Raw genomic sequence first — 15,719 nt, 5'->3', positions numbered from 1 at the left:
GGTTGTCTTTTTGTATTTTCTGACTTATATATCATTGAATAGGACACAAATAAGCATGTTTTATTTGATTGTGTGGTTAATACTTTATAACAGGGTTAGACAGTTTATTTTCCCAGTGAGCCACATGAATAACTGGGACTGTTGTTGTGAATTGAGCCCTCCACAACAGTCCCAGTGTCACGGTCAAACAGGCAGGACCCAAGTGCAGAACTGAATCGTACGATGAAAGGGAAGTTTATTTACATGTCGACACCAGGTCAGATATATACATATATACAGTGAAGAGAGTTAGAGGGGCTCCAGGGAAGTCCAGGCGAAGGGAAACACATCCAACACTCCTCTTCACACGATCAGTGATTCACTCATCCGAAGCTCACAACTCGCTGTGGTCGACTCTCACTCACAGTTTCTCGACAGGGTCCGAAGGAAAACAGGAAGGGGTCCAGGAAGGTCTGTACACAGACAGCAAACACACGTTAGGAAACCAGGGAAACACATTCAGAGAAAACAGGAACCACAAAGAGAGCCGGGACTACACTAACTGAAGTAAAACGATCCAGCGAAGAACATCACCCAGGCGCCGCCTTAAGTAGTAGCAGGTTAATCAAGGATGATGGGCAGCTGGTGAGTCAATTTGCAACCAGGCGTGTTGGCCAAGGTCGAAACCTGGAACCAAGTAATGCCCAGGCGGGGAGGAGCCAGGAGACAAGGGAGAGAAACAAAAACGCGGACCAGCTTCTCATGTTGCCCCTTGGGAAAATTATTTGCACATTCCCGCTTTATAACTTTCTTTAATAAATTGATATAATTCAAATAGAATAATAAATGCTGCTTGTTATTTATCATTAGCTGGTTTCATAATAGGTTTGGTTTGGTCTATAAGGCTATTATAAAGTTAAAACTGATGATTGTATTATTTGTTTAAAGAGAGGATAAGCAGGCAGGTGGGTTGTCTGCACTGGTGTGTCTGTGGTCTAAATCATCATTTCACCAACAGGTTAGTTTGAGGTACTGAAGACGATTTTCTTAGATTTAGGCATCTAAAACTACCTGATTAGGTTTAGTCACCACCAATGGGTCAGTTTAGACACTTAAAGCACTTTTATTTGATTAAGGCATCTGACACAAATTACTTGGTTAAGTAAAGATTGTGGTTTGGACACTTTACATAGAAAAAAATATGCTTAAGTTTACCTGGCGTGTTTAAGTCTGATGAGAAGTGATTTGTCACAGTGTTAGGTGTGAGGACTGATATCATGACACTTTGTTCAAATCACACAGATGACACAAACTTTAAAAAAAAAAAGGCAGTATTTAACACCCTCAGAATGACGCCTGACTGATTAGTAATGAAACCTTTTCTTCAAAATGACAACAGTCATTAGCAAATGTTATCAGCTTTTTCCTTGTAATTTAATCTGGCAAGTCAAAACAGAAAATTTCTGCTTAACATTATCCCCGCCAGTGACGAACTTTTCCAGCAATCAGTGTTTTCACATCATGCGGTAGTGTTGAAAACATAACTTCCTGGTCGTTGGTCATGTATATGTATTCATAGAACAAAAATATTCTGGGAGGTCTTGAATAAGTTGGCAGGGAAAAGATAAAAAAAAAAAACATGGAAAAAGTGATGTACAATCACTAATGAAAAATGAAGAACTCTATTAGAATACACGTCATACATGTGGTAGTAGTGGTACATGTATATATGTATAACTCACATATATAGCAGGGACATTAAAACTAGTTTAATTATGAGAGCAAAAAGGTTGATCTATGATGTTGCTAAACAGTGGTAAACACATAAACACATCAACTTCAGTGTGTAACAGAAGTTCATATTTAACAAATAATTTAGATGGATTCACAAACCAATCAGTTTTCATAGAATAACCAACCATACGATTACTGCAGGCTTTACTGCAGGCTAACTTGCTAATTTCTTCAATTCAATTTTGAAAAACAAAATATTATTAAGGAACCTTTTATCTTTAATATTATTTTTAGGGCTTGCTGAGATCAACCGACTTCTTGTTCAATGCATCGTTTTGTGTTACTGAAGGAATAACTTTTGAATTAAATTGTTTCAACTTCACGAGATTCTCACTATGTACATCAGTGGACTGGTGTTAAAAGGGTTAACACTGTTTGTGAGATAGAAACGATGGCCATGCAAGTCTGAAATGATGTCTTTAGTCACTTGCTTATCATCGTTATTCACTTAGAGTGCACCTGTAGAGTTCCCATTATCCAGGGAAGTGACAGGAGTCTTCCTGGTTTCCCGCCACAAAGCTTCAGGGAGACAGAGTGGTCTTTGTCCGTCATCTGCCTGTGCTGGGCTCTCACTATTCACCATCCTACACTATAATATATGAAACAACTTCACACTACATAAGCATAAACTTACTATTATATCTAATTTGCAAAACGTTATCCCTGAATAAACTAAAAAAAAATAATGCTTACACTTTATTTATGATACAGACATGCTGCACCAGCTGATTCTTGCACAACCCCATTTCTGAAAAGGCAAGGATGCTGTGTAAAAATGTAACAATGTGTAAACCCTATAAACCCACATTTTATTTACAATAGATCACAGAAAACATATCACATGTTTAAACTGAGGCATTTTATTTTTTCATGAAAAATATTTGCTAATTTTGAAAACGGGCAGGATTCTGTCATGGAAATCACTGGATGGGCTCAGAAACACATCCAGATGTAATCGTGAACACAGTTCACTGTGATATACACAAATGTAAGATGATGATGCTCTATTAAACAAAAAATGGGGCCATGTGTGAACACAATCCAGAAACAGTGCCCTCTTAGTCTCCAGGCTAAAGAGGGACCATCCAACTTGTTTTCAGCGCTCAGTGCAAAAAGTTGCATCTCTGTTAGTGCCTATTGAAACGTACCATCAATGCTAAAAGATGTACAAAGATTTTAGAGCTGCATGCATCTACTCTAACAACATGACTTCATAATAGAAGAACTCTTTCACCAACTGGAAACATTTGGAGTATCATAAAATGGAAAAACTTAAATAAAGACGACCCGGGAGTGTTGTGCAGCTAGAATGCTATATTAGACGATATTGGGATAACGCTCCTCTCCCAGAAGTGTAGCAGCTGGTTTCCTCAGTTGCCAGATGTTTACAGACTGCTGTTTAAAGAAGACAGTATGCTACAGATTGATAAACATGGTCCTGTACCAACTTTATTGGGACATGTTGCAGCCATCAAACTCTAAGTGACCTTGATTTGTTTTTTGTGTTCTATTGTGAATAAATATGAGTTTCTGACGTTTCATTCTGTTTTTTATTTGCATTTTACACAGTGTATTTTTTTTGGGGGGGGGGGGGGGGGGGGGCTGTAATATAAATTTCTATATACTTTTTACAGTGAATTAAATTGCTAGTGCAATAAATAATTTCTCCTGTTTTTTCCCCCTTTTTTCCTGAATAAAAAGTGTAGTCAGCTTTATTGGGGGAGACACGTCAGACTCAATTACCTGCTGCTGTTTTTGCTCACAGCGGGAAGTGCTGATGTTTCTGTGGGGGTGGGGCATATGAAAGTAAAGCAGAGGCCATGCTCTTTGAAAGCCTGCTTTCACACATGCACTGCAGCCCTAAACTTGCAGCCCTGCCCCCCACCCCTCTGAAGGAGGTCCACACGTCCAACACAGTCGACATTAAGCAGTTTACCTGCTGTCTGCGTGTGTCCAGTTGTGCCGATTTGGGTCAATGTGAGAATAAGAAAAGGAAGTTGACGGGTGAGTTCATAGTGAGGGGGCATCATGTGTCTGGGCTCCTGCGTGTTCCCAGGCAACCCCTTTGCATTGACTTAATAGAATATTTCCAGGACTGCGAATGAAAGTAACGCATCGTGAGAAAAGGCAACATCACATCAGGCGATGTCCTGATCTAAACGCACCGACACTGTCATGTCATGCGACCGTTTTCTAGAGTTTGATTGAAATATGTGAACACTGTGTTGAGGGCAGTTGCACCTTTGATGGCTTAAGACAGACTTACGCAGACTACCAGCATTTTTGAACACCTACTTTTCCAGGTAATAACTGAAATGTACATAGTGACATGTCTCAGTGTCATCTAAAATAAACATAGAAAGTAAATCTTTAAAAAAAAGCATAAATATGAAAAACAAACGGTATATTCAATCTAAGCTTAAACTTTAAAATCATTCAGCAGCTGAACACACAGTGTTGTTTGGAAAGTTTTGCCCTGCATTTGCAGAAGTTCCACCAAATCTTTCACACGTGTAAGATGCTTTGCAGTGCTGGTCTTCTCCTTCTCATTTTCTCACCATTATAATAGAAATACACAGTACAATTTTACCCTGGCAGTTACTTACATGTTTGCTTGTGTTGTTCCCATGAATGTTAAAAATTTTTTTTATTTTATTTTATTTTACTTTATTGCTTAATTAACTTTATTGAAATACAAATTTCCATACAACATTTAGAGTTGAGTTGTCTCTCATTCGTGATGTTTTTTCGGCAGTAGAGCAGTATAGCCAGTGGCAAAGAGTACTCGCTTTGTTTCAACACAGTCATTAAAACAGCTTTTTGATAATCACGAATAATGAGGGCCTTCTCTTTGAGATGCTGGTGTGAACTGATTGGCCTCATTATTTGAATTAAACCAAATGTTCTTCAGGTTTGAAGAGGACTGTGGTTGAACATTAAGTGTGATAATGGCTACCTGCTGCAGAGTGGGCTTTGGGGAAGCCTTTTTTCTTTTCCCCACGTTGTGCAGTAGATATTTAAACTTTGCTCAAAAGGTGACATATAAGGTACTCTAAATATATTTTCTTTTTCTTTTTTTGCTGTTACTCATGCATAGGTAAAATCAGATGAGAAAGCAGCAACAGTGATGTTTCAACACAATTTCATATGCAAACTTAAAGATTTGTTTCATTTCAAATGTTTTATAATGTTTGCAAGTGTTTTCTATCACTGTCTTGTAGTTTCTTCATGTTCTCGCCTGACCTGATTCTACTTAGAAGTATACAGTGACTGCCAAGCGATCTTAAAAGTCATCTATACCACCCAAACATTTTAATGGGCGGCCAAAAAAGATTTGTTTTCCAGTTTTACCAAACCATTCTTTAAAACGGTAATTGGAACCAAGGAAACCAAAATGACTTTCTACAGTTGACTTGATTTTCTCTCATGACAGGGAATGCATTATGTTATTATCTTAACTTCCTCTTGGTCAGAGACCAAAGAATTGCTGAGCTGCCCATACTGCCTTCTCTTGTGTAGGCTTAATTTCTGCCTGGCTTAATAACCGACTGTCTCACACGCCCATCTGTGTAGTGGCTAAAGTAAGAGTAAGAAACATAACTCCACTTGGAAGTTTACCATAAGGAGTCAATGACTGTTCACACAGTTAGTGAAAATATTTAGGATCACACAGTTTTAAAACACTTAGGATCTGAGTTGTCCAGCATGACACCAACATTTTTTTGAAACACTGCAATCTCAAGTGCCCAGAGGTCATGCATAGGCTGGGAAAGAATGGGGTTGGGGGATTAAAAGGTTTCCAGATTGCTGCATTATGTGAACTGCAATTGGCAAATATCTGTGATGCGGGGATGGTTTGTGTTCGATTATCATCCCCCTCTCTGGTTTTAACTCGCTTCTTATGTCTTTGTTCCACTGCCATCCATTCAGTGTAAGAAAAAGCGTGCCAGATGCAGCCATTCATAAAGTTCCAGTCTGCTGGGCTTCTTAAAATATCACCACAAGAACTTTATGTAAAGACTTGAGGTAAAGACATTCTTTTAGAAGCTGGAGCCAAGACAAAAAAACACAAAACTCAGTGTAGATCAGTGGTTTTCCCCAGAGGCAACAAATGTTACACAGAAGAGGAAATCTGTGTTTTCTCTCTGAGTGACTGACAGCTGGTCAGCTGTCCCAACGTGACTGACACCCTACTTGCTGAGTGACAACAGATTACTCCAAACAACTGTCATTATTCGGGCATTCTCACTGTTACTGTGCAGCTCTTTCTTTTATTTTTTTTTTTGCCTTTATATTTTTTAAAGATGTTAAGAAGTCATAGAAAGAAGTACTTGTGGTTAGCAGGGAACATTATTCCTTTTACATACCTACTCGGTTACAGGACCATGCAGAGCTGGAACCTATCCCAGCTGTCACACAACAAGTAGTTGCTAGTCCAACAGGGCTAACGCAGCGCGACCGACTGTTATTCATGCTCATATTCACACCTACAACAACATATTTAGAATTACTACTTAACCTAACATGCATGTATTTGGGCTGCGGTAGGAAGCTGGAGCACCCAGGGACAACTCATACAGGCACAGCGAGAACATACAACCCCCAAGCAGACAGGCCACAGCCAGCCAACAGGTCCAAACCATTAGGCTGTGATGCAACAGAGCTAAACACTGCATCACCACAGGAACTATTTTCTTTCTTCTGAGCCGGATCAGACAATATATTATTACACTTCTGGTTTAGCAGTATGAAAAGATAGGTGACCACAACAAAGTTTTTGCAAAAGTTAAGCTTATTACACAAAACCGCTTTTAGCATGAATATTGTGGTGGTTAACACATGTGAAAGCTGGTGCGCTTTCACCACCTTCACCATCCTGGACTTGAATGCACCAGTTCAAGACCAGGAAGGTGAAGGTGGAGCTGAAAGAGGATGGGAAGTATCGAACTACAAATATATTGTATATTTGAAGTTATATATCATATATTATTACAAATGATATCCAAGAGAAGAAATAAAGCCTATTTCTTTACTTTCTTCTTACTTCTTACACTTTGTTTTACATTCACACTATTTTGATTTGAAGAAATGCCATTGTAATCAATGTTTGCACTGCCACTTACATCACATGGCCTCTAAAGCTGTGGGGATATGGTTTGGTTGTCTGGACTTCAAGGGATCAAGGTTCACTTTTGTCCAGAGCCAACTCCATTTACCCCACATTCTGCATTAAATAGTGGGTTCACAACCAAAAAACCAACACTCTGTCATTTTCCACTCCTGGTCACAGGTTTAACTTTTATCTGACACCTAAATTACAACCAGTTTTATGCCATTTTTTATTCTTTTTTTTTTGCTTTCTTGAATAATGTGGTTGCCTTTGTGTGTGCCAGTTGAAGTCGTCCATCCATCTATTTTCTTATCCAAGTTACGGTCACACTGTGGAGCCAATACAAGCTATCACAGGACATGTGTACACCCAGGCCTGTCCAACACAGGGCTAAGACAGAGCGCATGTTCTCCCTGTACTTGTGTGGGAGGCACACTCACAGGGAGAACATGCAGAAATGCAGATTTTCTGTTATCGGCTTACGCGTGTACATACTGAACGATTTTTGTCAAATCCACAGAAACAGAAAAAAAATAGCTACTCTATTGAAAGAGATCAATCCTAGAGACCACATCAACTGCAATAGTGTGTGTTTGCATATGAAATCACTCTTAACAAAGGGAGTTACATACTGCATTAAAAATCCCAATTAATGTATGACAGGAGTGTAAAATGGGATGGAGCCTGGGTCCACCCTAAATGGGACATGAGGACTGACACTAATGGTGATCTTTACTCAGTACTAATAGGTCAGCTCACACCCATTTCCAAACTGAGCCTTTTTATTTATATCGTAATTAAACTCACAAGCTTTGCGACTGCATCTTTCATAGTTAAAAACTAAAGGATTTGTCCTCAAAATTGCCTTTGTAGTGATTCCTCCTTCTATAAATGTCTCTGGAATCACATTTTCTGGTGACACACAGACACACTTAAATGGAAAACAGTATTAAATATACATTAAATGAAGTCACTATAACCTTCATATTTCTGAGTTCAGGTAAGACAGATCTCTTTAGGCTGGAGCTGCTTTTATGCGGTCTGAGGTGGCATGGGGCCGGATGGCGACTGCCTTTACGGGCAATGTGATACGTGGGTCACCCAGAAGCCTGCACTACAGATCACCAGGATCAAACACTCTTTGATTGCCTCTTTAACCCGCTGGTTTTTACACAGTGAAAAGCTGCACCTCATGCAGGAGAAATGTTGAATGTTATGTGACTTGCAGATTTTAGTTTAGCATTGACTCAGCTGTAAAATGAATCCTGCAGCTACAACTGAGTAGATGTTAATTCTGCTTAGATAAAGTTGCATTTTCCCCCCTTTGTTCAGTGTTTTTCTTTAAACAAAGTTTATAAAAAGTTATCAAAGTTATTTCAGTTTGTCTTTGTCAGAATATCAATTTCGCTTTGGTTTGCTCTTCATGCTATCAGACTGTTAATTTTACAGGTCTGTTTAAACATCAGACTTCCCATGTTTAGAATTCCACAGACGGTTGTCGATGTGTGATAGAGAAATCAGTTAAAATTGAAACACATTACCGCCAACTTTCCTTCGACAACTCGCTCAGTTCTTCTTTTGCTACTTTGCAGGAGAGATTTGTTCTATGGGGAACTGTTTGAATGCCCCTGAGATAATACCAGTCCACTCAGGTATGGAACATACACCTTTTTTACAGCTTTTTACAAGGTCCCTCAGGGGCTGACTTTTCACAAGAGGTTTTTCACCTTAGCTCTCTCTTCAGCTGGTTTCAGACACACATCACCATCATTTTGAACAATGAATGAACCTCTCTAGCTTCAGCAAACGCACTCTAGATCAACTCACCTTATATAGTTCTCTCTTTCGGATCATGTCAAGGAATGCTATTACTACAGTACTGATGGCACCTAAATGCAGTTTTAATAATTTTGTTTTAAGGCAGATAATGTTTGAGTGGTTCAGAGAAAATTCTCCGGAAAGGACACTGACTCTACAGACTGTGATCTCTGGGTGTTAGAGGATGCTTATATCCAATTTCTCAATAAATAAAGTGATAATTAGCATGTTTAAACAGCATTCATGTTATCACAGAGCACTCCATGTTCATTTTAACAGCTGTTACACATTGACACTTGTTACGAAAATGTTTTTTCACTTCTAGTTTTCGTTATTTCATTTGTTTTCGTTAATAATAATAACCTTGCTCTGCACACTGGAATAAACATAATCAACATGATCAACATTTTACTGCGTGTTATTTCACCATCTTATCGATTCCAACTCTCCATCCGCATGTGGTTTGGCACATTATATTTATAATATAAAAGGAACTGTTTTCCTTTAAAAAGATGACGTCATCATTTTAAAGGAAAACAGTTCCTTGTTTTTTGGACTGGATTGACTTGCTGCAATCCTTTTAGGCTCAGGACTTCTCATGTGATCAATGTCCCATATAAGTGAATTTCTCCCAAGCCCATTATAATCATGGAGAAAAATACTTTGCAACTGTTTCCAGTAAGAATATTTTATAGCGCTTTAAAGTTCAATCTCTCAGGCCTGGATTAAAGAGCTGATTTGTTAAATCAGGAACTCACAAAATACCAAAACATCACCACCGGTGGATCACACCTCTCAGATTTTCTTATCTCAGTGCACTGTAACAAAAGCAAAAACAAACGTAACCAATAAAATACTCATATAATAACAAATACTGAGGCCCATTGCAAACATGTCCAAGCATAAAACCATCTTTCTCTCTCTTAGAGAAAGAAAACAATCCAAACCTCACTGATAAAATCAACCTAGTGTCAAGCAAAACCCAAAAATCAACCAAAACTTCACAAGAAAGTTTTTCTCCCTCCCGGGACAATATTGTGTAGGAATACAGGTACCGTAACTCCTTTTTGCACTGACAAAAAACATGTTGGATTTACTTAATTCAATAGTGGACACTGGTTGCACACAAATGTTTTGCTTTGGCAGAAACTTAAACAACTGAGTTAAATCAACACAACCTTTTCATATTCAGTAAACCTGTGCATTTTGTGTTCATAAAACACGATTGAAACATGTTCAGATGGAGAAAGTTGAGCTCCTGGAGTATTTTAATCCTTCAATTCTGTCAGTTTATTTCAACACTATTCAATAACTTTTATCCGAATACTACTTGGTCACTTAAATACTACATGTTGTCTTCATATTACATGCGGTTCAACAAAGTCTAGATTCTGGTTACCATAAAAATTGAAGGGGTCTACAACAACTACCATCCTCCTATCTTTATCCTGGTTGCACCAGGGCTGGGAAATAACCCTGAAGTGATAGGTTGCCAGGCAGGGTACACCCCGGACAGCTGACCGGTCTATCAGATAGAAAGAAACAGCCGTTTACACTTACATTCATGGATAATTTAGAATCATCAATTAACCTAGCTCTAATAACTGCATGACTTTTCACTGTGGCAGGAAACCAGAATACCCAAAGAGAAACCACTGCAAACTAGCCAGACTGTGGACTTGCACCCAGGAGCTTCTTACTGTCAAGCAACAGCACTAACCAGCATGCCAACAATGTAGGAAATACAGAAAAGCTATGATTTCCTGTATTTGAGGCAGAATTCTTTTGTTCTTGCCCTTGACAGGTTAATCCACAATAAATACCAATAGCATGCATGGGGTGTGTGTGTCGTTGTCTGCCTCTTATAACTCCAGTGATTTTCCTGTAGTTTGAAATCTTATGCGGTGTTGTGAATTCCGTGAGTTCAGCAACTAACCACTCTTATTGGATTGTATAGTGTCATCTCAATGAGAACAAATTGAGTTGTTGGATTTCGTACAGATCTTTAAAGCCTGAGGCAATTGTGTTAAATACACGCGAGATGCTTACGTAAACCCAAAGGCTGGCCCCTTTTTTCTTTTTTTTCTTTTTTCAGTGTGTTCCTCCTTCAATTAAATCTCAATCACAAAAATGTGGCGCTCCGAAATAAGGCTCACACCGTTAATTCATCATTTTCACTCTGTACCACTGCTCCTTATCAGGCTGTGTGAAGCACAGTAAACAATTCAGTGGAGGCCTTAAGCCATAAACAGGCATCACACACAGACATTGTTTTCATAACCAAACTGCCTTAGACCTTGTCCCCTAAATCTACACAAATCCCCTCTGGGTGACATGAAATGCATTTAACCAATAAACAATCAATGGGTTCTTGTTGTTGTAACAGATTCTGTATTTGGATGTTTGTGTGCAGCATTTGTTAGTAAAGCGTTCTTCATTGCATCAGCGTGTGTGTGTATCACTCTTCATTGCACAAGCGTGTGCATGTGCATGTGTGTGTATCACTCTTCATTGCACAAGCGTGTGCATGTGTGTGTGTGTGTGTGGATCACTCTTCATTGCACAAGCGTGTGCATGTGTGTGTCATTTCTCAGTGAATTGACTCAGCGCGTGTGTGTGTGTCAGTTCTCACTCAATCAACGAGTGCATATGTGTTCATATGTGTGTTTCTCTTCATTCTGAATCAGTGTATGTAGATGTGTGCGTTTGTGTGTGTTTGTGTTCATCACTTTCCTGTTCTGGTGTTCTGGGTAAACCACGGCCTGAAGCGTGCCCTGGGGTCCTGCCCTCCTCCATTTCAGCCTGTTTGCATCCATTGGTGCTGCTGCTCAAAGTTCTGTCCATACTGGTTGTGGCCCCAATTGAGGCAGTCCTTTTCTCCAGTGTCCTGCATCTTCTCCTTGTCCAGCTCCTCCTTAACTTGACCCTTTTGCTTCTGTAGCTCCTTCAGGGCTTGCTCCTGCTGTTGGAGCTTTTTCGTCAGGTTTGGCGACCTCCTGCTCCAGCAAGCTCCGGCCTGATTTCAAGTCCTGTGTCTGTGACTCCAAGCCTGACTGATGGGTTCGATTATCAGCCAGCTCCTCCTGAGCCATGCTCAGCTTCTGCTCTGATGCCTTGAGCTCTTACTGAGGGCAGAAACCTCAGAGTCTTTTCTGTACATGTCAGATTGAAGTTTGTTGATGTTTTCCTTGCTTTGCTCCACGGCCTTCTGCGGCTCTGCTGTTCGGCTCTTCTCAGAGGTCAGCTCCTGGCCGAGCCCCGACACCTGTGCCTTCAGCTTATTTTCTTCTTGTGCTTTTGTCCATTCTGAGGTGCCTCCTGACCTCAGTTACTCGTCCTGTCTCTGGCACGCCCTTTTTGCTGCCCGATCATCCGTGTTGGTCCGTCACTGTCCTGCACAGTTTTAATGCAGAGTTGTTAAGGTCAGCATTCTTTTGCTCTGCCTCACTTTTCATCCGGGCTTAATGGCCGTCTCGTCACAGCTCTGTCAGCTGAAGCTGTCTGGAAATCTCCCCCGTGTAGTGAAACGGGCCTTGGATTTAACGCTCTCCGTCTCTGCTGCATGAGATCATTTTCCTGCAGCACTGTTGACATTTGTAGGTTGTTGTTGTGGGTCCAGCTGCTGTAGCATTTGGTCAGGGTCACATCAAAGATGGTAGAGGAGTGAGCAAAGATGGTAGAGGGGCGAGCAGGAGTCCAGGTCAGCCTCGGCTTTCAGGGCCGACAAAGCAGCCTGTAATCAAGTATAAAGAGAAAAAACAAAACAAAACAAAAACAAAACAAAAACAGACAAACAGGAAAATGATGTTGTGTTGTGTTACGGATTCAAATATTGGGGGTGGATACAAGAGGAAAAACCACAATAACAACACTGGTCCGGCCGGGTTGATTCAAACGATGATTTTAATGATCACACGCGTGGGAGATGGACACCGTACGCAGACAGCATCAGATCTCAAAATGGTGGAGCATTGATCAAACTCTTATAGCCTCTAGTGGCCCCCACCTAATCATAAAAGCCTGAACATTCACATGCTTTCTCTCACTCAGCGCCTAAGCTACGACCTTGGCTCCCTGTTTATCTGCTCCTGCTGAGATGGGGCAGAAAACTCCAGTATGTTCTGTTCTCTTCTAATCAGACAAATAAGGCGATGACTTTCTGCGAACAGTATTTCTTATAACTCAGCAGTATAATGCATCATAAAACAATATCATTCATTCAAAATAAATCAGCAGTCTAATGTAATGCAAATCAGTTTAACAAAGGCAATAGTTATCACCTTCTAATTCAGGAGAATAATGCAAACTAAAACTACATAATAATTCACAATCTTTAATTAGGGGTCTAACATGGCATAAAATAATATTATAATCCAACACTCCCCCTGATGAGCTCTTTAGAATAAAGAGCTCACCTACACCCTGTAATCCAGTGTGGCCGGGTTCATTTCTTCTCACTCCTGAGGCCCTTTGTCCCCCTGTTGAGCGAACCATATGTGAGATGACCTCTGTGTTTGCGCAGTTCAGATGCAAGAAAAACTATTATTACAACAATAGCAGGTACAGATGACACTACCCAATTCTCCCACAGCTTTATTTTGGTGCTACCTTATACCCTTCAGACGTACTCAGACTAGAACCTCTGTCCAAGGAGCTTTTAGCCTTTATTTTATTGCTGCAGCTACCAGTGTCTTCCAGTTTGGGGGCTCGTCCTGTGGTATTGGGGTGGAAGTTGGAGGTTTGGACGGTCCGAGGTTGTCGAACGGACAGGCACGAGCCAGTGGTGTGACATGCGTGGGCACAAGCTTATACAAAGGTAAGGCACTACCTGTTGAATCTATTTCCAAAGTGTGCCAAATTGGACATGATAAAATTAAAGTCTACTCACTGAAATTACTGGTAGATGTCTGTTTTGATTTTGATGAAAAAATCTCATGAGTTAATGCAGTTAGAGGCTGCTAAGAAATTAATGCAGTTAGAGGCTCAAGTAGTTTGGTAGGGAATTGGTCATTTTGTGAGTTAGAGGCTCCATTGATCACTAAGTTGCACCTGCCTCAGTCATACTCTTGTTTCGAGGAGTTGACTGCTGTTTCAAAGTGTTATAAATTATTATAGGACGGCAGTTAGAGGCTGCTAAGAAGCGCATAGCCCAGAGGTTACGCTCCCTCCTGGCCGTGGACGCGCGACCTTGACCTGTCGGCGATCAGGGTTAGTTCAGTTTGGCTTAACTGTGGGGTACAGGGCATCCTGGAATAAGCTAGGAGTTAGAGGCTCCTTACCGTGTTAAACGGTATCTGCGCTTTTTTGGACACTGTTAAATTGAGTTAGGGACTTTAGAGATTAGGCCAGATACAGTTAGAGGCTGATACTGGTTAATTGATTACAAAAAAGTTGGACTTTCTTCGGTTGGACCCAGAACACCAGAACAGGAAAGTAATGAACACAAACACACACAAACACACACATTTACATACACTGACTCAGAATGAAGAGAAACACACATATGAACACATATGCACTCGTTGATTGAGTGAGAACTGACACACACACACACACGCTGAGTCAATTCACTGAGAAATGACACACACATGCACACAAATCGAAATGGTGATTCAATTCACTGAGAAGTGATGAACACACACACACATGCACACGCTTGTGCAATGAAGAGTGATACACACACACGCTGATGCAATGAAGAACGCTTTACTAACAAATGCTGCACACAAACATCCAAATACAGAATCTGTTACAACAACAAGAACCCATTGATTGTTTATTGGTTAAATGCATTTCATGTCACCCAGAGGGCATTTGTGTAGATTTAGGGGACAAGGTCTAAGGCAGTTTGGTTATGAAAACAATGTCTGTGCGTGATGCCTGTTTATGGCTTAAGGCCTCCACTGAATTGTTTACTGTGCTTCACATAGCCTGATAAGGAGCAGTGGCACAGAGTGAAAATGATGAATTAACGGTGTGAGCCTTATTTCGGAGCGCCACATTTTTGTGATTGAGATTTAATTGAAGGAGGAACACACTGAAAAAAGAAAAAAAAGAAAAAAGGGGCCAGCCCTTGGGTTTACGTAAGCATCTCGCGTGTATTTAACACAATTGCCTCAGGCTTTAAAGATCTGTACGAAATCCAACAACTCAATTTGTTCTCATTGAGATGACACTATACAATCTAATAAGAGTGGTTAGTTGCTTAAGCTAATAGTGACCCAAGAGGTTTCCGGACTTTTTTAGAGAATCAGTGAGAAGCATAAATCATTATTTCCATGTTTAAGCATTAGTCATTGAAGTGAACTGAATAGCGTTTAGAAGATAAAATGCCTGTGTTCATGAGAAGCTGAGTACCACACTGGAGAGGAAACCGTGGGACAGTAGGCGGAAGCAAACACATGATTTTTGGGGGGGCAAATGTTAGGATTAAAAATGGCTAATTTGTTTTTGATGTCTTTTGTTAAAATGAGTGGTTTTAATAATTTCCAGACACACCTTGCAAATGTGCTTATAATGAGTTGGCGCTCGGTCTTTTGAAGGTCATAAGCTTCGTTCGGCGTGATGGTCCAGACTGATAAAGTGTAGGAAATGCCTTGAGTGCAGAGGGCTAAATGCAAACACGCTTACACACACATAGGATATGATTAGAATAAGTCCCTGGGACATTCTGAATAGTCTAAACCAATTCTGAATCACCAGAAGATCAGTAGATAACAACATTAGATTATTAGGGCTAGGAAGAGAGGTGTTTTGGTTTTCTGTCTCTTACAGAGAAAGGAACAGGCACCAGACGAGGTCACAGATATACGAGGATCCTTCGCAGCAGAGACAGACACAGTGACTGCCGAGACACCAACTGGGTTCAAGTGTCATGGCGTTTGGGCTCTGATTAGTCACCTCAAAAGGATGGATCCCATAAACACAGCAATAACCATGAAGGGGTTGGCGGAAATCCAGGAACACCAGACCAACGAGGTTCGAGAGGCTCTTGGGCAAAAGGGGGACACGTTCCTGT

The 15,719-nt window shown here is 40.4% G+C and overlaps 1 long non-coding RNA gene across 1 annotated transcript; it reads right to left on the bottom strand.

The window, feature by feature from the left end:
- Nucleotides 1-215: 215 nt before the first annotated feature.
- On the bottom strand, nt 216-8,171 carry LOC146696871 (uncharacterized). The gene is made up of 2 exons (XR_014923344.1): nt 543-8,171; nt 216-452 (listed from the first exon to the last, which is right to left on the bottom strand). It is a non-coding gene; the product is annotated as an uncharacterized LOC146696871 (long non-coding RNA).
- Nucleotides 8,172-15,719: the final 7,548 nt, after the last annotated feature.

The sequence above is a fragment of the Copadichromis virginalis genome, linkage group LG12 (assembly GCF_057382275.1).
Source record: "Copadichromis virginalis isolate Kocher_CV1m ecotype Utaka linkage group LG12, C_Virginalis_male_GT1.1, whole genome shotgun sequence".
Classification (NCBI taxonomy): Eukaryota; Metazoa; Chordata; class Actinopteri; order Cichliformes; family Cichlidae; genus Copadichromis; species Copadichromis virginalis.
This window is presented reverse-complemented; position numbering and strand designations above follow the sequence as displayed.